The following is a 24,767-nucleotide window of genomic DNA, read 5'->3' as shown; positions in this document are numbered from 1 at the left end:
AATCACAGCGATTTGCTGTATTTCCGGGACCGGACCCCGGCACAGAGCTGTGATTGGTGCTGTCCGAGACAGCACCAACCACAGCAGTGCCTGGGCATCACCTGCCCTTAGACCCGGCCCCCCGATCGCCCGTGATTGGCCGGCTGCCGCCAGCCGGCCAATTACGGGCGATCCACACTACTACCCCCATCATCACCTTCTCTGCTTGCTAAGAATGTGCAGCAGAGAAGGTGATGATGGGGGTGGTGAGTCCTGTGCCCGGCGCCCGATGCGGTCCTGGAGTGTGCCGGGCGCCTCCTCCCCCCGTGCTGCCTCCTCCTCCGGTAACAGGGAGATGATCATCTATCTCCCTGTTACCGGAGGAGGAAGCAGCTTGGGGGGAGGAGGCACCCGGCACACTCCAGGACCGCATCGGGTGCTTCCTCCTTCCCCTGTGCTGCATGCCTCCCCCAATCCCCCTCCGCAACCCCCCCCCGGATACCTCCTCCTCCGGTGTCCTCTGCCAGCTCCCCCCTGTTCAGCTCCAGACTCCCCCCCCTCCCCCTGTCCAGCTCCAGACTCCCCCCCTCCCCCTGTCCAGCTCCAGACTCCCTGCCAGCCCCCCCCCTGTCCTGCCAGCCCCCCCTCCCCTGTCCAGCCAGCCCCCCCCTATCCTGCCAGCCCCCCCTCCCCTGTCCAGCCAGCCCCCCCCCTATCCTGCCCCCCCTCCCCTGTCCTGCCAGCCCACCCCTGTCCTGCCAGCCCCCCCCTGTCCAGCCAGCCCCCCCTGTCCTGCCAGCCCCCCTGTCCTGCCAGCCCCCCCTGTCCTGCCAGCCCCCCCTGTCCTGCCAGCACCCCCCCTGTCCTGCCAGCACCCCCCCTGTCCTGCAAGCCCCCCCTGTCCTGCCAGCACCCCCCTGTCCTGCAAGCCCCCCCTGTCCTGCCAGCACCCCCCCTGTCTTGCAAGCCCCCCCTGTCCTGCAAGCCCCCCCTGTCCTGCCAGCACCCCCTCCTCTGTCCTGCCAGCCCCCCTTAGTCCTGCCACCCCCGCCGTACTGCCAGCCCCCCCTCCATCCTGACACCCCCCTCCGTCCTGACACCACCCTCAGTCCTGCCAGCCCCCCCTCAGTCCTGCCAGCCCCCTCCATCCTTCCAGCCCCCTCCATCCTTCCAGCCCCCTCCATCCTTCCAGCCCCCCTCAGTCCTGCCACCCCCTTCCATACTGTCAGCCCCCCCTCCATCCTTCCAGCCCCCCCTCCATCCTGCCAGCCCCCCCTCCATCCTGCCAGCCCCCCCTCCATCCTGCCAGCCCCCCTCAGTCCTGCCAGCCCCCCTCAGTCCTGCCAGCCCCATCCGTACTGTTAGCCCCCCTTCCGTCCTGCCACCCCCCTCCGTCCTGCCAGCCCCCCCTCTGTCCTGCCAGCCCACCCCCCCTCCGTTCTGCCACCCCCACTCTCCTCCCACCCTCTCCTCTTACCCTCTCCCCTCCGTCCTGCCACCCTCCCCTCTTACCCTCTCTCCCCTGCCACCCTTTCCTCTTACCCTCTCTCCTCCGTCCTGCTGCCCCTTTTACCCTCTCCGCTGCCACCCTCCTGTCTTACCCTCTCTCCCCTGCCACCCTCTCCTCCTACCCTCTCTGCTCTCCCCTCCGTCCTGCCGCCCCTCTCCCCTCCCCTGCCACCCTGTCCTCTTACCCTCTCTGCTGCCACCCTCCCCTCTTACCCTCTCTCCCCTGCTGCCCCTCTCCTCTTACCCTCTCCCCTCTGTCCTGCCGCCCCTCTACTCTTACCCTCTCCCCTCTGTCCTGCCGCACCTCTACTCTTACCCTCTCCCCTCTGTCCTGCCGCCCCTCCCCTGCCACCCTCTCCTCCTACCCTCTCCCCTCCCCTGCCACTCTCTCCTCTTACCCTCTCCGCTGCCACCCTCCCCTCTTACCCTCTCTCCCCTGCCACCCTCTCCTCCTACCCTCTCTGCTTTCCCCTCCGTCCTGCCGCCCCTCTCCCCTCCCCTGCCACCCTCTCCTCTTACCCTTTTCGCTGCCACCCTCCCCTCTTAAAAATCACATGAATAAAATGTAAAAACAGTACATAAAACACTAACACTTACACGTGTAAAAGCATAACACTTACACACCCCTCTAAGGATGCCTTCACACACACTGGATCCGCAGGGGATTTCACGCTGCAGATTCGCAGCAAAATCCGCTGCGGATCCAGCGCCAGTGCATCACTGAGAATACATACACGCAGCAGGAATGACATCCCGCTGCGTGTATGTAAGTTAACCCCCCCGATGGCCGGAGCATACAGCACCTCCTCCCCGCTCTGGTTTGCTTCGGGGGTTCTCAGCAGGACATCCCGCTCAGCCAATCAGTGGCTGCGGCGGAGCTCACTGATTGGCTGCGCGGGATGAGCAGACGCCGGGAGCCCCGAAGCAAGCCGGAGCGGGGAGGAGGCAAAGTATGCTCCGGCCAGCGGGCGTTAACTTACATATAGGCAGAGGGATGTCAATCATAGGGATGCACTGACGCTGGATCTGCAGTGTGCGTATCCGGTGTGTGTGAAGGCATCCTAAAGAAAAAAAACAAAATGGCCACAGGTTGTTCTCGGCAGAGGAGGCATTTGCCTGGATTGCCTCCGATACTGAGACAACCAGTGAGGGAGAAGAGGAAGATCCCTCGTTCCCTCTTCCTTCCTCTTCTTCCTCATCGTCATCACCATTTAGTGATGACAAGCCCCCAAGGCGCTGCCCCAGGAAGCCCCACAAGCCCCCCCAAGTGACCCTACCCCGTACGAACCACAGATTCCTGAGTTCGTTGGGGTCACTTGTGGGGGGTTTCCTCTGTTTTGGCAGCACGGGGGCTCTGAGAGCCCTTCGTCCTCCATTCTGGCCAAATCCAGCTTCCAAAATCCAAATTGCGCTCCTTCCCTTTGGAGGCTTTCCGTGCGGTTACTTTGCACTTTGTGTCCCCATGTGGGGTACTCTTGTAATCAGGGGAAATTGCGCTATGTGATTAGGCGTTTATTTTTTTCTTTTAACCCCTTGTGAACATGAAAAATTCAAAGTTACACCAACGTTTTAGTGTAAAAAATTTAATTTTTCATTTTAACAGCACATTGTTCCACATTTGTGCCTGTCACCAGTGGGGTCCATATGCTCACTATACCCCTTGTTACATTCCTTGAGGGGTGTAGTTTCCATAATGGGGTCACTTGTGGGGGGTTTCCAATGTTTTGGCAGCACGGGCACTCTGCGAACCCGACATGGCCTTCGTCCTCCATTCCAGCCTCTAAATGCCGCTCTGTCCCTTTGGTGGTTTGCCCTGTGCCCACATGGCACATTATATCCACATGTGGGGTATTTTCGTACTCAGGGGAAATTACCCTACACGTTTTGTGTTAATTTTCTCTTTTAACCCCTTGTGGAAATGAAAAAATCAAGGCTAGACCAACATTTAGTGTAAAAAAAAATTAAATTTTTACACTAAATCATTGATCTAGTCTTTATTTTTTCATTTTCACAAGGGGATAAAAGATAAAAAAACATGAAATGTGTAGAACAATTTTCCCCGAGTACGAAAATACCCCACATGTGGACATAAAGCGCCATGTGGGTGTAGGGCAAGCCTCCGAAGGAAAGGAGCGCCATTTGGCTAGAATGGATGGTGAATGCCATGTCGCATTTACAAAGGCCCTGTGTTGCCAAGACATTGAAAACCCCCCAGAAGTGACCCCATTATGGAAACTACACCCCTCAAGGAATCTAATAAGGGGTGCAGTGAGAATATGGACCCCTCAATGACTGGCACATTTGTGCTGTGAAAATGAAAAAACTTTCACGTCACATTGTTCCACATTTGTGCCCGTCACCAGTGGGGTCCATATGCTCACTGCACCCCTTATTATATTCCTTGAGGGGTGTAGTTTCAAGAATGGGGTCACTTGTGGGGGTTTACCACTGTCTTGGCAGCATAGGGTCTTTGTAAATGCGACATTGCCCTTGAAATCTATTCCAGCCAAATCCAGCCTCCAAAATCAAAATAGCGTTCCTTCCCTTCGGAGGCCCGTCTTGCGGCCGCATCGCGCTTTATGTGCACATGTGGGGTATTTCCGTACTCGGGACAAACTGCTCTACACGTTTTGTGTTTTTTTCTCTTTTAAACCCTTGTGAAAATGAAAAATTCACGGCTAGGCCAATGTTTAAGTGTAAAAAATAAAATTTTTACACAACATCATTGATCTAGTTTTCAGGTTTCTCATTTGCACAAGGGGTTAAAAGAGAAGAAACAAAACAAAACACTTAGAGAAATTTCCCCCGAGTATGGAAATAGCCCACATGTGGACTTAAGGCGCTATGTAGCCGCAAGACGAGCCTCCGAAGGGAAGGAGCGCCATTTAGCTTTTTGGGGCTGGATTTGGGTAGAATGAATTTCGAGGGCCATGTTGCATTTAAAAACTCCCTGTGCTGCCAAGGCAGTAAAACCCCCCACAAGTGACCCCATTCTGGAAACTACACCCCTCAAGGAATGTAACAAGGGGTGTAGTGAGCATATGGACCCCACTGGTGACGGGCACAAATGTGGAACAATGTGGCGTGAAAATGAAATATTACTTTTTTTTACACTATAATGTTGGTCTAGCCTTGAATTTTTCATTTTTACAAGGGGTTAAAAGAGAAAAAAACACACAAAATGTGTAGAGCAATTTCCCCCGAGTCCGTAAATACCCCACATGTGGACATAAAGCGCCATGTGGGCGCAGGGCAAGCCTCCGAAGGGAAGGAGCGCCATTTGGATTTTGGAGGTTGGATTTGGCCAGAATGGATGATGAACACCATGTTGCATTTACAGAGCCATCGTGCTGCCAAAACAGTGGAAACCCCCCACAAGTGACCCCATTCTGGAAACTACACCCCTCAAGGAATCTAACAAGGGGTGCAGTGAGGATATGGACCCCTTTATGACGGCCACATTTGTGCCTTGAAAGTGAAAAAATGAAATTTTTCACTTTCACGTCACATTATTCCACATTTGTGCCCATCACCAGTGGGGTCCATATGCTCACTGCACCCCTTATTAGATTCCTTGAGGGGTGTAGTTTCCAGAATGGGGTCACTTGTGGGGGGTTTCCAGTGTTTTGGCAGCACGAGGGCTCTGTAAATGCGACATGACCCTTGAAATCCATTCCAGTGAAATTCAGCTTCCAAAGGCCAAATGGCGCTCCTTCCCTTGGGAGGCTCGTCCTGCGCCCGCTTGGCACTTTATGTCCACATGTGGGGTATTTCTGTACTCGGGAGAAACTGCGCTACATGTTTTATGCTTTTTTTTTCCTTTTATCCCTTTGTGGAAATGAAAAATTGAAGGCTAGAACAACATTTCAGTATAAAGAAATAATTTTTATTTTTTTACGCCATATTGTTCAGAAAATCTGTGAAGCACCTGTGGGGTCCAGATGCTCACCGCACCCCTTGTTACATTCCTTGAGGGGTGTAGTTTTCTAAATGGTGTCCCTTTAGGGGTGTTTTTTAGGTTTTGGCACCCCAGAGCCTCTGCCAACCTGAAGTGGTACGGTCATAAATGACCAAATATAACTGAGGTGTTCAAATTCACTAGGCGCACCCTTATATCTGAGGCTTGTGGTTGCGTCAAATAGCGCAATAGGGCCACATATGGGGTATTTCTATAAACTGCAGAAACGGGGCAATCAATATTGGGGTGCATTTCTCTGGTAATAGGTTTACAATTATGAAAGATATTGGATCACAAGAAAATCTCTGCACAGAAAATTAAAATTTTCAAATTTCTTACACACTTAGCTTTTATTTCTGTGACTCCCCTAAAGGGTTAAAAAACTTTCTGGATGTGCTTTTGCAGAGTTTGGGGGGTGCAGTTTCTGAAATGGGGTGCTTTGTGGGGCTTTCTAACATACAGGCCCCTCAAATACACTTTAAACCTGAACAGGTCCCTAAAAATATCTGATTTTGAAATTTTACTGAAAATTTGGAAATTTGCTGCTTATGTTTTACGCTTTCTATTGTCTAAAAAAAAAGAAATATAGTTTAATAAATGCCGCCAACATAAAGTAGACATGTTGCTTATGCTATTTAATATATAATTTATGTGGTATAACCATTTTCTGTATAAGCAGAAAAGTTTTAAAGTTGGAAAAAAGCATTTTTTCAAAATTTTTCACGTTATTTTGGTTTTTTTCATAAAGATTCGTTAAAAGTATCGACTTCAATGTACAAGAAATGTGAAGTACAATATGTCACGAGAAAACAATCTCAGAATCAGCCAGATAGGTAAAAGCATCCCGAAGTTATTAATGAATAAAGTGACACTGGTCATATTCATAAAATTTGCTCCGGTCCTTAAGGCCATTTCAGGCCCGGTCCTTAAGGGGTTAAAGAATGCTCAGAAAAGACACTGCTTCCATACAATTGTTTTCCTTCCTAGACATTGAAAACTGGGGATTAGCTGACATGGAATCCTTCTATATAGAGACTATTTCACCCTTGGTAAAGCTCATCAGTAAAGGTTATAGATCAGTGCTCACTACATCATGGCTATCTAAAAAAGGAGACAAAGCATTCAGCATTTCCCTGGGATGAATATGCAATAAGTCCTGCCGCCTCGAGATATAAAAGCAGAAAACCTGCAATTGTTCCTGTTTTCCTCTGATTCCCCCGCTAGCATATTTCAATATTCAAGATGCTTATTTTTAAGTCTAATTTCCTGTTACCTCGCACTTTTCAGGGAAATAGTGGATAAGAAAAGATAATACTGCTCTTTTATTCACTACATAACAATGTATCATAAAATTACAGACACAGCAACTTCTATTAAATTGTCAAATCTTGATGATGACAGCCGTAGATGATAGCAATGTGTAAATTGTTTTTCTAAAGTTAGCTGTGTTCCTATGGCAATATGAGATTTGGAAGCCATTATTTCTGGAAGCCGCATTGACTGTTATAATAAAATACTTGTGCATTAGAAAGCGACAGAAATCTCCATCGGTGCACATAGTAAACATATCGACCAAGTCAATGACTTCAGCAAATATTGATAACATTTCCTTTTCTCCTATACTTATAGTGTTATTTTCGTTATGTGTATACAGATTAGAGGGAGGTGTATTATAGCAGTATAATGTTCTATTGGCTGAGGTATTGATATTATAAAAATCGATGGTTAAAAGTAATTAGATTTGTAATTTCCAGCAGAATGATTGGTAATGACGACATGTGAGCAATGCTATGAGGATACCAAGGAGGCGTTATACAATTCATATGAGGTCAGAGGTCCATGATCAATAATCAAATTATCCTTATATAGGGAATGGGAAGTCTAATATGTTACTAACCATAAAGCCATATTAAATGTAATAAAGATGTGTGGCTACTTGTATTATTTATAAAGACCTGTCTTATAAATAACTTTAGACATGTCATCAGGCAAGTTATTGATTGCAGCAGTTTTCATTGCTGAGACCCGCTGTGATCAGGAGATAGAGCCAGGGAGAAAGCATAGCAGTACAGTCTACTCCCTGTCCATATCCCCTGATCAGCTAATTGCGACATTGTTAGTTTATGAGCCTACAATTAGTGAGCGACAGGGGAGTGAATTGTGCTACTGCCATGCTCTCTTTCCCCAGCTAAATATCCTGGTCACAGCGGGTATCGGTTGCTATCAATAACTTTTGACATGCCTGATGACATGTCAAAAGTTATTTTTAATGACAGGGATCCCTTAAAGTTAAATGATGCTGTGATATTATTGACAGAGCAAAGAGCCATAGGCTCCCACCCTGCCAACAACTCTTGTGGCCGCAGGCAGCAATCTTCCACTGCCCACAAGAGTTCGCCTCTTCCACTAGCACTACAGCACATGAATAGACACACACAGGAGGATTGAATATGGGGGCCTAACTACCAGGAAGATGTCTCTGTTTGTATATATGTATTTGTCAGTGAGTGTGTGTATGTATCTGTGTGTATATATGTATATATCAATTTGTGTGTGTATGTATCTGTGTGTATATTTGTATATATCAATTTGTGTATGTATGTATCTATGGGTATATATGTATATGTCAGTGAGTGTATGTATCTGTGGGTATATATGTATGTCAGTGTGTGTATCTACTACCTACTAGCTATCTATTTATATTTGTGTGTGTATATACTGTATGTCAGTAGTGTCTGTGACAGTGGTATATATGTGCGTGTCAGTAGTGTCTGTGACACTGGTGTATATTTGTGTGTGAGTAGTGTCTGTAACACTAGTGTATATGTGTGTGTTTGTGTATGTCAGCAGTTTCTGAAGTTATTGACAGGTTTGCTCCTAAAGATGTTCTGCAGCAGCTTCTATTAATGATGGGCTCTTATAAGAGAACCCACCACTAAAAGAAAATTCTTCCCAGCTTATACTGTCTCTCATTCCAACAATCCGGTGACAGACAGATCTGTTTATAAAGATGTTCTGCAGCAGATATTATTTCTGGTTCAGTAGTTCTTTTTACGCTTGGGAGATGATTTTCCTGTGTACGGTCTATTCATGGTGTATACATCTGCATTAGTGTAATCACATTCCAGTGTAAATGTGTGTATATCAGTGGTGTATCTGTATATATGTTAATGGTACCTCTGTGTGTGTATATATGTGTGTCATTGTGTGTGTTTGGGAGTTGGCCATATATGGGGGCAGGCCGCTGAGTTCTGATGCGGGCCGATCAGTGTGCACCCCCATCAGAACTCCCCACTGCACACAATGAAGCGTGCGGCCGGAGCCGCACGCTTCATTGTGTGCTCTGACAGGGTCTCTGCGTCAGCTATGAATAGCTGCTGCAGAAAACTGACATGTCCGTTTTTTGCGGCGCCGCTAGAGATCCCAGCTGGAGCATATGCTACTTGTATACGATCCGGCCAGGATTCCATAGACAGCAAAGTAACATATATTTTCGTATTAATCAACGGCCGTACTTTCACGAATATATATGTTGTGTGAACATAGCCTAAGAGACCATATTACTGTATAAAATACTCCATCAGTAGTAAAACACGAGGACCCACTATCTCCATTTTTAGATATTAAAATCCTGTGTGTATTTTCTTTGCTTTAAGATTTTTTTCACAGTATTACATTATCTAGTACATAAATTGTGTAATTTATTTTTAATCAGGTCTTTAAATCCTCAAAGCAAGAAGAGTAACAGGAAAAACAATAATCAATAGTATTTTGTATCATAAGGCTAAATTCAACTTTATATAAGAAAACAGTAACAGATCATCTGAACTCAAAATGTGAGGATATTGCTCCCTCTACAGGACATTCATCATGCTTACAGTGATGTGGCTATGTCTGTATGGAGTTACTGTTCACTATGCTTAGCATATCACACAGTGTAATTTTTAAAACCATATTTCCTTTACTCCACCTTCCTACCCTCTCGCTTTTGCTTATGATGCCATGTTTTCAACTGCACCAGCATCTACTATAATTGGCTTATATTGGGTAAAATAGTATTCCCTTTCAGCCTACCAGCAGCACACATGGATTATTCTGCCCATGTAAGCTGGTAGGACAGATGGACATGGTATTGATATTAAACAAATAAATTAATAAATCAATGCCAAAGAATGGTCTGGCTATGGACAAAATTAAGGAGAACCCTGCACCAGAACCATTGGGCTAAAGACAGGTCCTAGATGGGAAGTCTATGACTAGAGATGAGCGAACTTTTCAAAAGTTCGGTCCGACCGGACTTTCAGATTTTTTTGGAAAGTTCGGTCCGATCGAATTTCTGATTTCTTCGGATTTCATAGTTTAACCCCTTAAGGACGAAGCCACTTTTTGTTTTTGCGTTTTAGTTTTCCTCCTTGTGTTTAAAAGGCCATAGCACTTGCATTTTTCCACCTAAAGACCCACATGAGCCCTTATTTTTTGCGTCACTAATTGTACTTTGCAATGACAGGCTGAATTTTTGCATAAAGTACACAGCGAAACCAGGAGAAAATTCAATGTGTGGTGAAATTAAACAAAAAAATGCATTTCTTTTATTTGGGGGGTATTTGCTATTACGCCATTCGCCCTGGGGCAAAACTGACTTGTTATGCATGTACCTCAAGTCGTTACTATTAAAACAATATTTAACAATATTTAACATGAGCAGCAGTAGCCAACATGGAGGCCAGGCAGGAGCAACAGTATATATATATATATATATATATATATATATATATATATATATATATATATATATATTAATAGCACTTTTTTTAAGATATAATGCTATACACCTGAACCGGGTATTTTAGTCTCTCAGTATAAGACGGATGTGATATACACACTTTCAATCAGAAGGGTCCAAGTATAGAAATTGGGTATATAGCACTTTTTTTTAAGATACAATGCTATACACCTGAACTAGGTATTTTAGTCTCTCATTATAAGACGTATGTGATTTACACACTTTCAATCAGATGGGTCCAAGTATGGAAATTGGGTGTATATATATATATATATATATATATATATATATATATATATATATATATATATTTATATATAGCACTTTTTTTAAGATACAATGCTATACACTTGAACCAGGTATTTTAGTCTCTCAGGATAAGACAGATGTGATATACATACTTTCAATCAGAAGGGTCCAAGTATAGAAATTGGGTGTATAGCACTTTTTTTTTAAGATACAATGCTATACACCTGTTTCAGGGTATTTGCCCCTCGTCAGTGTGGAGCAGGATTCTGGATAGTTGGGGCAATGACAAATCAACCAACAAAACACAGTAATCACTGAACTCAAGGATCAGTGAAAAAATTCAAATAAAGTCTCCACTGATGCCCCCCAAAATTTGAATATGCAAAAAAGGAGTCCGTAGAGCCTCGGTTGGGAGTCTCAAAACATGGGAATAGCCAGATATCCCTAGCCTTTGACTTGACACAAAAGGGGCCACCCTGTTGTTTCCCTATTTATACTCGCAATACTCGCAACCGAGGCTCCACAGATACATCCATAGATACAGTATATGTTTATTCCAGGTATGTTGAAATTTAGTTAAAGGAGAAGTCCGGCCAAAATTTATTTTTTATATGTTATTACTGATGGAAAGTTATACAATTTACTAATGTACATTAATTATGGGAAATGCTCATATACTGCTTAATTATACTGCTCATATACTGCTTAAATTAAGGGAATTTAATTTCCCTTAATTTAGTGTATCAGGAAGTGTTAGAATTATCTCTGAAGCAGTGACGTCACGACGAAAGGTGTAATTCCTATGGAGTGCCCAGCAGGGGGCGCACTATATATATAGAAGTCAATGAGTACCATTGACTTCTATATATAGTGCGCCCCTGCTGGACACTCCATTGGAATTACAATGGATGTGTATGTAAATGTAGTATACAGTGTTTTTGATTGAATACATTTATGAAATACTTTGGGGAGCAAGTGTCCTTGCTCCCCAAAGTATTCCATAAATGTAAGCAATCAGTACATAACAGTAACCCACCGAACCGCCCCCGCCGCTACCGAACGCCCGCCGCTCTGGACTACTGAACTATTACTCTCCCCACCTGCTCATAGCATAAGCAGGTGATGGGAGAGTAGTAGCTGGGTTATATCTCCGAGATGGCCGCCGCCACCGATGCCGCGCAGGGGAGCCGCTAATCACTGCAGCCATCATCCCCATCCTGCTGCTTTACTCAGAGATATAATCCAGCTACTGCTCTCCCATCACCTGCGCATGCTATGAGCAGGTGGGGAGAGTAGTAGTTCGCCCCCGCCGCCACTAATGCTGCCGTGCAGGGGAGCCGCACATCACTGCAGCCAGCCCCCTCCGCTCCCCCCTCCTGCTGCTTCCTTACTCTGATGGCTGACTCCCCGCCCGCTGCCGCTCTCCGATCACACGTGCCGGCGGCCAGGCGGGGAGTCAGCCATCAGGAAGGAAGGAGTGTAAGGAAGCAGCAGGAGGGGGGAGCGGAGGGGGATGATGGCTGCAGTGATGAACTACTACTCTCCCCACCTGCTCATAGCATGCACAGGTGATGGGAGAGTAGTAGCTGGATTATATCTCTGAGTAAAGCAGCAGGATGGGGATGATGGCTGCAGTGATTAGCGGCTCCCCTGCGCGGCATCGGCGATCTCGGAGATATAACCCAGCTACTACTCTCCCATCACCTGCTCATGCTATGAGCAGGTGGGGAGAGTAGTAGTTCAGTAGTCCAGAGCGGAGGGCGTTCGGTAGCGGCGGGCGGGCGGCGGCGGTTCGGCGGGCTTACTGTTTTGTACTGATTGCTTACATTTATGGAATACTTTGGGGAGTAAGGACACTTGCTCCCCAAAGTATTTCATAAATGTATTCAATCAAAAACACTGTATACTACATTTACATACACATCCATTGTAATTCCAATGGAGTGTCCACCAGGGGCGCACTATATATAGAAGTCAATGGTACTCATTGACTTCTATATATAGAGCGCCCCCTGCTGGACACTCCATAGGAATTACACCTTTCGTCGTGACGTCACTGCTTTAGAGATAATTCTAACACTTCCTGATACACTAAATTAAGGGAAATAGCAGTATATGAGCATTTCCCATAATTAATGTACATTAGAAAATTGTATAACTTTTCATCAGTAATAACATATAAAAAATAAATTTTGGCCGGACTTCTCCTTTAATGTAGATTTACCTACCATATCTGCTGGAAGTTTGCTTCAAGCATCTACTACTCTTTCAGTAAAGTAATATTTTCTTATGTTGCTTCTTATCTTTCCCCAAACTAACTTCTCATTCCCCTTGTTCTTGCCTTCATTTTTTTTCCCCTAAATTATAAAACTGTCAAGACATGATGGTAGTTGTAGTTCTGCAACAGCTGGAGAGTCACAGGTTGGGAAACTCATGAATATTTTATTTTATTTTACTTTGAAGCTGTTTTATACCTTTGCTTCCAAACTCCTTTTTATCGATGTTGCAGCACTGAAATTGGCACTGTAATTAAAAACAATTTTCAACCCCTTTTTTGAAAAAAAAAAAAAAAAGTTTTAATCCCTTTTTTTATAATGGAAGTCAATCGGATCCAAACAGATTGGACACAATTACATCCATTTTTGCATCCATTTTTTTTCCATAAAACATATATGTTAAATGGACTGTAAAAATGCAGTGTGAACCTGCCTAATCAACTTTATAAAAAAAAAAAAAAAAAAAATTGTGTGTATAAGTTATAACATTGACCATTGGGTGTCACTGCTTCTGCTCCTCTGCCTGTTGTTAATACATATTTTTCAGGGAAGAAAAAGAGTGCTGCACCTCACACCTACGGCTGATACTAGTACCTCTCGGCTACATAAAAAACATCAGAATTCTGTATGTGAATTGATCAAGCCACACTGCCCCATGTACCGCGTGCAGGTATCTGATACACATGGGTCCCTACACTAAGTCCACACTGTGCCAGTCAGCGACCACCACCCCCGCAGGCGTGCACAGTCAGGGAAGGGAGGCCATGGAACGGCCCTGCAACCCCCATGCCACAGGACCAGACCCAAAAATGCCGCACCAAAACCCAGCCAGCACCACCGGCGGAGGAAGCTGCCCCCAAACAGCACAAGTCTGGATAAGGTATTGCACTCACCATAGCTATCAAAGATAGAATGGGACAGACAGGAGGGATTAAAACCATGTGCACTCAGGTGTCTCCTGCTAATTGCAGTCATGTGGGTCTCACCAGGAGGAGTGCAAAACACGGAGAAAAGAGAGAAACAAAATACGGTTCAGGGAAGAAAAAGAGTGCTGCACCTCACACCTATGGCTGATACTAGTACCTCTCGGCTGCATAAAAAACATCAGAATTCTGTATGTGAATTGATCAAGCCACACTTCCCCATGTACCGCGAGCAGGTATCTGATACACATGGGTCCCTACACTAAGTCCACACTGTGCCAGTCAGCGACCACAACCCCCGCAGGCGTATCCCTGAACCGTATTAATACATATTTGTCTATGACAGCTACAGGGACAAAATACAGGAAGTGTGTGCGGGACATTTAGAACACTATGTTCTCCTGTGCTGTCAAACACAGTGCAGTAAGCCCAGCAGCACCTCTTATAGAAGATCAGGTGAGCAGCTTAGAAAGACCCCTGGAATCGTAGTTTTTTTTTGTTTTGTTTTTTGTATTATGATTTTCATGTTCTTTACAGTTATATCTATCTTGAATTACCTGCAACTGTTAAATTCAAAGTAAAATAACAAAAATTTTTTGCAGAAGAGGTGTTGGCACAGGGCAAACAGGTATGAGGCAGTATCTTTAGATAACAGCAGACAAACTGAGCAAATTAGAACTAAGTCCAATATGTGTGCCTGCTGATGTCTATTGATAGACATTAGAGATGAGCGAACCGGTTCGAGGTTCGGGTTCGAGTCCATCCGAACCCGAACGATTGGCATTTGATAAGCGGGGGCTGCTGAAGTTGGATAAAGCTCTAAGGTTGTCTGGAAAACATGGATACAGCCAATGACTATATCCATGTTTTCCACATAGCCTTAGTGCTTTATCCAACTTCAGCAGCCGCCGCTAATCAAATGCCAAAAGTTCGGGTTCGGATGGACTCGAGCATGCACGAGGATCGCTCATCTCTAATAGACATAGACAGACAAGACCCAGACCGATTTAAACTTTTGACATGTCTCTAGGACATGTCAAAAGTTTTTTTTAACAACAGTAACACTTTAATAGAGAGTGTGGAATATCCATAACTGTCTTCCTAAGGTTTCTTTTATTGAAGGTATTGTTCTACCCGTAACGTATAGGCTCTTATGATGGGAAATGTGGTATAGAAAGCTGAGGAAGGTAATCACAGTAGTATCGGGGCAGCCGGTGCCTGTCAACATCCTGTTGCACCCTCAGCAATACTGACCCTCCAGACAGAGCCCCCGCCCTTGAAAGGTTGACTCCGCCACCCTGACCCCAGGGTCCCTAGTAAGCCCTATAAAACTGTGCCTGCATCCTGGTGCATTTCCCTTTATCAGGGCATAACATACAAAAAAATTAACATACAAAATTAACCCAGATGTTGCAGCACATATGGTGCCTTACATGCCTATGTGGCAGGTCCCTCTTAGTAAATTTAGTGGGGTGCATGGGGCAGGGTTTTATTTAAGGCTTGCATATGGGTACACCAGTCTTCTGAAATTCCCCCCTATGTGTTTGTCTCTCTTTCTTCCTCTGTCTCTCTCCAGCCAATCCCCCTTCTCCCGCTCCCTTTTCCATAGACTTCTATGGGCCTACTTCCCCCATGAGCTGGTCCATCTCAAGATTTTTTTTTATTTTAGTAAATAATAAGTTTATAAAGAAGGGGTGGGGAAAATAAACTGATAAGAGAGAAAGATATTTGCTTGCACTATTGACTTATGCAGAGTTCGTTTAAAATGTAGTGCCTGTTAAATGGTTTAAAGTGGAAGCTAAGTGTTAGTTTATGTACTCTTTGATAGAGCAGGGGATGCTGATCTATATTTCTTACAATCATTTTAATTCATGACATTTTTATCCAATCCTGTGTTTATTGATATGTAAGTTAGGGGTCTGCTGCACTGGGGTGGCACAACCACACTCATTGCACCAATCTGCCATGTCTGCTTGCTGTGCCGTGACCCGGGTTGCTGGGACTGGTATTGAACCTGCTGGTGGGCTCTGGTGTTTTGGGGGCTACTTGTCACGGTGGCCAGGAGTGGTAACACCCACATGGTAACCGGACCTTAGTTAGAACTGATGTGAGGTGTGGAGTGTAGGTGCAGGTGTGATGGTATAGATAACAGAGTCCCACTTTAAGCAGTATTCAACTTTACTTAGAAAAAATTATATATTCAGTGTAATTAAAGTAACAGTGCTTAAGTACTTAGTACAAAAATCAATAACAGAAGTAATATCTAGTAATAACTAGAGAAAGAGTAGATAGAAGAATGGAACAGTAGCAGGTGTCAGGGACCAGATGCTTAATGTAGTGAGTGTCAGGATGTGGTGAAGTGTATATCTATAGTGTCTTGAAGAACTCCTCGTACTCACGTATAGAGTTTCAGTTATCTCATCTGACCGCCTTCTGCCACTCAGTGTCGAGTTTCCATCCTGACGGGTAGTACAGGTCCCAGGCCTTTTTCTCTGGGTTGAGCTAGCTATTAGTATCCTTCCTACGCAGCCGAGAAAAAGTCAGTAGAGAGTGGCTATCTTGCACTGTGCTCTACTGTGGTACAGTCCCTTTTATCTATCCTACTTTGTGGGGGGGGGGGGGAGTGACTGTCCTGAAGTTAAGGATGCACAGCATAGGCAATGGGGGTGGCTCCCTTATCTCCGGCTACCCTGGGGCTTGGGTCGCGCAACACCCAACCTCTAGGTTGGGGTTACTAGCTGTAGAGAAAAGGTTATACATGTCCTGCCTGGCCTTAAGCCAGGCACTAACTAAGAAACTGAAGTGGTGTGTACAGAGAGGGGGTGTGCGTGTAGCTAAACCTGACTTTGACTGCAGCTGTGCTCTGGGAGAGTGTGACACCTAGTGGTTGGAGTAGGGTGCAGCAGTTAACTACACTTACTGGACACCTGATAGAGACAGTTTACCTGGGTGTAAGAAAAGAAGAAAAACATGTAGTGGGACACTACAGCTGCCTCCTCATTTTTTACAGATAAATATCCATAAGAAGAGAGGGGCAGGATAGATCGGTGCACCGAGGGCTGTGCCACCTCCCCTAGTGCATCAAACTGCCTAATAAACATATAAATAAAACACAGAATTTAAATGGCATTGAGGAAGAAGCCAGAAACATTACCTTTATTCTCAGTGTTCCCTGCTTAACGGCAAAAGATTAGCAGGTTGGTCTAACTAGCAGTTAGTTTCCCTTTAAACAAACATGACAGAAAAGCTGACATTCATCCTCAGGTGTCACCTAAATTTTCTTTCACTAATTAGAGTCCGCTGTATGCCTTGTAGAAAGTGGTGTTTTCTTTTAGTTTGACATAGTGCTCTCTGCTGACACCTCCATCTGTGACAGGAACTTTCCAGAGCAGGAAAGATTTTCTATGGGGATTTGCTACTGCTAGGGATACTACGGAGTACCCCCTTAACAATAGCCATATTTTTCCCTGATGATACAAGGTCACCAGTGAAATGTTGGGGGTTACATTTGAAATAATTTTAATGTTTAGCATTGCATGGACTATACAGCAATATGAATATCTGCTACAATATAGGGCTACTGTTTACTGCTTCAACCTTAGCTATTTAGACTAAAGAGATCATACACTGATTCACACTACGTATATATTCCAGTCAGTATATGTATATTTCACTCAGTATACTTCAGTCAGTATTGCAACCAAAACCAGGAGTGGATTAAAAACACAGAAAGGATCTGTTCACACAATGTTGAAATTGAGTGGATGGCCGTCATTTAATGGCAAATATTTGCTGTTATTTTAAAACAACGTCTGTTATATTGAAATAATGGCTGTTATTTGCTGTTATATGGCGGCCATCCACTCAATTTCAACATTGTGTGAGCAGATCCTTTCTGTGTTTTTAATCCACTCCTGGTTTTGGTTGCAATACTGACTGAAATATACTGACTGAAATATACGCAGTGTGAACCCAGCCATATACTGTAAAGCTGAGTGCATACATACTAATAGCTGAGTTTAAAGACTTGACTTTGAGAGAGAGAGGACCTATAGCAGTCTTGCATATATGGTGGTAAGTTTAAAGGGGTTTTCCACTCAAACATAACTTTTCATATGTTGCTGCTAGAGATGAGCAAAGCAGCCGGAAATTCGTTTCGCAAGCCTCACAAATTTTCGTTCAAACTCATTAAGATTCGCAAATCGAATCTTAACAAATTTAATTAAAACAACCAAAACTATAGTAGCTACAATACTGGGACTATGTGTTACAGCATGTTGTTGTCAGAAAATCACAATTTAAAAAGAATGTGGATCAGCCAGTCAATCATCCAATTTCTGCCATTCCTCTCCTCTCTGTCCCTATATAACTCTGGCCACCTTTGTTAACGAACCACCTTGTGGTCCTTTTACACGGAATGATTATTGTTCGAATTTTCACAATAACAATCGCATTTGAGTGATAATCGGCTCGTGTAAACACAGCGAATGATCAAGTGATGAGTGAGAAATCGTTCATCTTGGTCTTTCAACATGTTCTCAAATCATCATTGGTCGTTCACTAAAAATTCGCAGATCGTCTAAACAGTCTTTCACCGATTTGCCTAATGTGTGAGATAGGCTTAAGCGATCTTAAAACGATCGCAATAATGATTTTTTTTCAAATGATATATATTGTTCCATCTAAATGCTGATCGTTATAAAAAACACATAGTTATTTCAAAATCATTAATCGTTTGATTGGGCTAATTATTGCTACGTGTAAAAGGACCACTATATAGAGGGTGAGGGGGAGGTGCTGACATCACGCATAATCAGCCCTCCTATCCTCACCTCTCTGTCCCTATATCACTCTGTTAGTTTCTCCCTGCTCTGCTTTAACTGCCTGCTGCCATCCTGCTCTCTCCTCCACACAGAGCAACTGGTCATCTCCGTTACCAAACCGCCTTATATAGACGGTGAGGGGGGGTGCTGACATCACAGTCTGCAGCTGATTGGACAGGCGCTAAGGATTATGGTTAATCCCTTTCACCCACCCAATGATGCTCCAGAAAGCATGTGCGTCCACCATTTTGTTTTTGGTTTTTTTGCGAATTTCCTTAATGAATCAGCGGGAATTTGAACAAAGCGAATTGACAGCGCAATTTGCAGTGAATCTTGATTCGCTTAGCTCATCTCTAGTTGCTTCCCATGGTGAGACTAAGGGTCCTATTACACGGGACGATTATCGTATAAAAAAATTGGTAATACTTTAAATGATAATCGTTCTGTGTAATTGCATCCAACGATTGAAAAATCGTTTGTGTGTCGTTAATCTTTGATTTAGATCTGAACCTAAAATCATTGTTAATCGTTCGCTGTAATTCCACATTTGTTCGCTCAAGTTCCGCATTGGTTCACTGTAATTGCACATTGCCCATTGTTTTGCTGGAATCAGATGGAGTAAACGATCGTAGTAACAATCTCAGTAATGATCTATCGTTCTGTGTAATATGGTGAATGATTTCAGGTTAACGATAAACAATCTTGTTTGTGATCGTTTTTATCGTTAGTCATTAAAAATTGCTTTGTCTAATAGGACCCAAACAATTCTTTCCATACTTGTAATTGTCTATAGCTTCTTTGTAATGCTGGAAGGGTTCATCTGAGGTCAAGTTGCTGATGAACTCACTGTGATTAATCCACATGATGGGAATTGTAGTGTTACAACAGCAAGAGCATAGCTAAAAGCTGAATGTGAATACAACCTAAAGAGATTGCTCATCAATGCAGAGCCGAGTGCACTCTGGACAGTTCCTGTAAAGGACAGAGGTGGCAACAGGGAGCATCATGTCAGACTGGAAAGAATACACCACTTCCTTCAAGACATATAGCAGCTGATAAGTACTGGAAGACTTAAGGTTTTTTTTTTAATAACAAGTAATTTACAAATAAATATATAATTGTATAACTTTCTCACACCAGTAGATTTAAAAACATGTTTTTCTCTCTGCAGTACCCCTTTAAGGCAGGGAATAATGTTTGTGCCGTCAAAATTAAACAGCTCAAACTGTATAGCTTAAAAGCAATTTTACCCTTAAATACCCGAATATCATTCATTGATACAAAAATGTGGGAAGTGGAACCAATGAATTTCCAAAACAGACTGGTAAGACTGATGTCCTGGATTTTGTATGTTAGAATTAGTGGATGTTAGAATGTTAGAATTAGTTAGAAAAGTGTCCAGGAACCTAAGCAGGGGCGTAGCTAATGTCTCCTGGGCCCTGGTGCAAGAGGTTAACTTGGCCCCCCCTCCTTTCATGAGCAAGTGATGCTATTGGTATATATATATATATATATATATATATATATATATATATATATATATATGTATGTAGAAGATAGTTCAGCAGCACTCCAATAGCTCGTGGTGCCAGCGGATCGAGTCCTGACCAGGGACGCAATAGGTAGGTAGTAGATAATCCACAGCACTCAGAATAATATCGTGCAAAAAAAGTATTGTTTTATTCCATCAAATCTTCAAAAATAATCAAGTGCAGCACACAAATACCAGGAGCCTGTGGATTATCTACTACCTATATATATATATATATATATATATATATATATATATATATATATATGTATATATATACAGAACGATAATTCAGCAGCACTCCATGGATGCAGTGGTGCCAGCGGATCTTGCCTTGACCAAAGGCTGGAGTAAATATAGGAAGAGATAATCCACAGCACTCGTTGGTAGTAAAAAAAAAAGCTTGTGAATTTATTCCATGTGAAAAATATTCACTCCAAACAAAGTGTGATCAAAAAGCAAGGTGCAGCATACAAAAGAAAAACCGGAGCAACATTTCAGCGAACAACCTTCACCATTTTCAAGCATGAAAATGGCGAAGGTTGTTCGCTGAAATGTTGCTCCGGTTTTTCTTTTGTATGCTGCACCTTGCTTTTTGATCACACTTTGTTTGGAGTGAATATTTTTCACATGGAATAAATTCACAAGCTTTTTTTACTACCAACGAGTGCTGTGGATTATCTCTTCCTATATCTATATCATAAAAATCAAAGTCTGTCTGTCTGTCTGTCTGTCTTTCTGTCTGTCTGTCTGTCCTCTATAGACTTCCAAACGCCTGAACCGTTTGACCCCAAATTTGGCACACAGATACATTGGGTGCCCGGGAAGGTTATTGCGAAGGTCCCGTCCCCGCCAGATGTACAGGAGGGGAGGGGGAGGGGAAAGAAAGGCGCCCCATAGAGATCAATGGGAAAATCTCCTCACTGCAAACACAGGTGATATAATTAGCTGCAGCAGACACGGCAGTTGGAGCCTTAGCAACCAATAGGATTACTGCTTTCATTTTCACAGGGAGCAATGGTTGCTAGGGCAGCTGCCTCACAACATCCACAGTAATAACTGGTAGACCCCCTACTCCATCTATACAGGACATGTATATACAGGACCCCCTACTCCACCTATACAGTACATGTATACAGCACCCCCTACTCCATCTATACAGTACATGTATATACAGGACCCCCTACTCCATCCATACAGTACATGTATATACAGGGCCCCCTACTCCATCTATACAGTACATGTATATACAGGACCCACTACTCCATCTATACAGTACATGTATATACAGGGCCCCTACTCCATCTATACAGTATATGTATATACAGGGCCCCCTACTCCATCTATACAGTACATGTATATACAGGGCCCCCTACTCCATCTATACAGTACATGTATATACAGGGCCCCCTACTCCATCTATACAGTACATGTATATACAGGGCCCCCTACTCCATCTATACAGTACATGTATATACAGGGCCCCCTACTCCATCCATACAGTACAGGTATACAGGACCCCCTACTCCATCTATACAGTACATGTATACAGGGCCCCCTACTCCATCTATACAGTACATATATATACAGGGCCCCCTACTCCATCTATACAGTACATGTATATACAGGACCCCCTACTCTATCTATACAGTACATGTATATACAGGACCCCCTACTCTATCTATACAGTACATGTATATACAGGGCCCCCTACTCCATCCATACAGTACATGTATATACAGGGCCCCCTACTCCATCCATACAGTACATGTATATACAGGACCCCCTACTCCATCTATACAGTACATGTATATACAGGGCCCCCTACTCCATCTATACAGTACATGTATACAGGACCCCCTACTCCATCTCTACAGTACATGTATATACAGGACCCCCTACTCCATCTATACAGTACATGTATATACAGGGCCCCCTACTCCATCCATACAGTACATGTATATACAGGGCCCCCTACTCCATCTATACAGTACATGTATATACAGGGCACAACAGGTATACCAAACTGTGACTGGGTAACACTGCTACACCAGACCTGACCAATACCGCCATACTGTGCTGGATAACACTGCCAGACCTGACCAATACCGCCATACTGTGACTGGATAACACCTCCATACCAGACCTGACCAATACCGCCATACTGTGACTGGGTAACACCGCCACACCAGACCTGACCAATACCGCCATACTGTGACTGGATAACACTGCCAGACCTGACCAATACCGCCATTACTGTGAATGGATAACACTGCCACACCAGACCTGACCAATACCGCCATACTGTGACTGGATAACACTGTCATACCAGACCTGACCAATACCGCCATACTGTGACTGGATAACACTGCCATACCAGACTTGACCAATACAGCCATACTGTGACTGGATAACACTGTCATATAAGACCTGACCAATACCGCCATACTGTGAATGGATAACACCGCCACACCAGACCTGACCAATACCGCCATACTGTGACTGGATAACATTGCCATACCAGACCTGACCAATACTGGCAAACTGTGACTGGGTAACACCGCCACACCAGTCCTGACCAATACCACCATACGGTGACTGGATAACACCATCATATCAGACCTGACCAATACTGCCATACTGTGACTGGATAACACCGCTATACCAGACCTGACCAATACCGCCATACTGTGACTGGATAACACCCCCATACCAGACATGACCAATACCGACACACTGTGACTGAATAACACTGCCATACGGGTAAATATAACCCTGCAGGTATACAGGACACTACAAGTATACAGGACCCCAAAACTATACACTACAAGTGCACGGGACCTCCACAAAACTATATACTACAGGTATACAGGACCCCAAACTTTACACTACAGGTATACAGGACCCCAAAACTATATACTACAGGTATACAGGACCTCCACCAACTATATACTTCAGGTATACAGGTCCTCCACCAACTATATACTACAGGTATACAGGACCCCAAACTATACACTACAGGTATACAGGACCCAAAAACTATACACTACAGGTATACAGGAACTCCACCAACTATACACTACAGGTATATAGGACCCCAATCTATACACTACAGGTATACAGGACCTCAAAACCATACACTACAGGTATACAGGACCTACACCAACTCTATAATACAGGTATACAGCACCTTCACCAACTCTATACTACAAGTATACAGGACCCCAAATATACTACAGGTATACAGGAACTCCACCAGCTATATACTACAGGTATATAGGACCCCAAACTATACACTACAGGTACACAGGACCTCCACCAACTCTATACTATAGTTATACAGGACCCTCAAACTATTTACTACAGGTATACAGGACCCCCAAACTATATACTACAGGTATACAGGACCCCCGAACTATATACTACAGGTATACAAGACCTCCACCAATTATACACTACAGGTATCCAGGACCCTCAAACTATAAACTACAGGTATACAAGACCTCCACCAACTATACATTACAGGTATACAGCACCAACTATATAATACAGGTATACAGGACCCCCAAACTATACAGTACAGGTATACAGGACCTTCACCAACTGTACACTGCAGGTATACAGGACCTCCCTCAACTATACACTATAGGTATAAAGCCCCCCAGCTATGCACTACAGATATGCGAGACCCCTAAAAACTATACATTGTGGGTATACAGAACCCCTCCAACTATGCACTACAGGTATACACTAACTCCACTGATTAACTCAGATGAAACAATACCTTTAGCTTGGCCTCCTGGGCACCTTAGAACAAATCTAATTAACACACTGACACTTTATACCCGGGCAGCGCCGGGTACATTTTCTAGTATATATATATATATATATATATATATATATATATATACACCAAGACAGATATTACCAATAACACCAGCATATAGGAGGAGGAAATATTATCATCATATATATTATAGTATAGTATGTAGGAAGGATATATTACCGCCACTCCACAACCACTACCATCACCACCATATTGTTACTGACCAAATCCATACTGAGACCAATAAAACACAGTACCAGATAAAAGTAACAAATTTTACCACCACATACTGACTAACACCACCACTGCTACTAAATAACACCACCACATACTTACACCACCGCTGCTACTGACTAATACCACCACATACTGACTAATACCACCACTGCTACTGAATAATCCACTGTACACAGATCACTATCACCTCATACAGTCATATAGAGGTAGCCCCAGCTCTACACAGGTTTTATACACTATATACTTTACACTGCAGTTATATCAAGTGACTTACAGGGGACGTCTTCTCTGATCGGAGTTGTTTTCATTTTCTTCTCCAACTCTCCTGGGCCATTATGAGAACTTCTCTGAGCCACGAATCCACAGAACCTGCCAGGAAGACATATTAGGCTCTTCACTCTGGCACCATTCTCATCTACAAACTGCACATCTGTATCGGCCCCTTTATGCCTTCATTTAGTAGGTAGTCTGACTCTATGTGATCCCCCTTATAGTATATGCCCCCCTCTATGTAGCCTCCTTATAGGCCCCCTTTCCCCCTATGTAGTCCCCTTATAGATGGCCCCCTATCCCCCCTCTTACGTATACCCCCCTTATAGATGGCCCCCTCTTTCCCTACCACCCTTATAGATGGCCCCCTCTCCCCCCTCCCTTAGAGATGGCCCCCTCTCCC

Source organism: Dendropsophus ebraccatus, chromosome 1 (genome assembly GCF_027789765.1).
Source record: "Dendropsophus ebraccatus isolate aDenEbr1 chromosome 1, aDenEbr1.pat, whole genome shotgun sequence".
Classification (NCBI taxonomy): domain Eukaryota; kingdom Metazoa; phylum Chordata; class Amphibia; order Anura; family Hylidae; genus Dendropsophus; species Dendropsophus ebraccatus.
The sequence above is the reverse complement of the archived record's forward strand: the minus strand, read 5'-3'. Positions refer to the sequence as shown.